Genomic DNA, 402 nt, shown 5'->3' with positions numbered 1-402 from the left:
CACATGTTTATTAACCCCTTCAAAAAAAATGAAGCAGATTTGTTAGGCAAGACTTCCCTTGGGTAAATCCATGTTGACTGTGTTCCATTAAACCAATTCTTTCTATATGCTCTACGATTTGATCTTGAGAATAGTTTCCACCATTTTTCCGGCACTGAAGTCAGGCTCACTGGTCTATAGTTACCCGGATCGCCCCTGGAGCCTTTTTTAAATATTGGGGTTACATTGGCCACCCTCCAGTCTTCAGGTACAATGGATGATTTTAATGATAGGTTACAAATTTTAACTAATAGATCAGAAATTTCATTTTTTAGTTCCTTCAGTACCCTAGGATGCATACCATCCGGTCCAGGTGATTTGCTATTCTTTAGTTTGTCAATCTGGCCTACTACATCTTCCAGG

Source organism: Rhinatrema bivittatum, chromosome 9, assembly GCF_901001135.1.
Source record: "Rhinatrema bivittatum chromosome 9, aRhiBiv1.1, whole genome shotgun sequence".
Lineage (NCBI taxonomy): Eukaryota > Metazoa > Chordata > Amphibia > Gymnophiona > Rhinatrematidae > Rhinatrema > Rhinatrema bivittatum.
The sequence above is the reverse complement of the archived record's forward strand: the minus strand, read 5'-3'. Positions refer to the sequence as shown.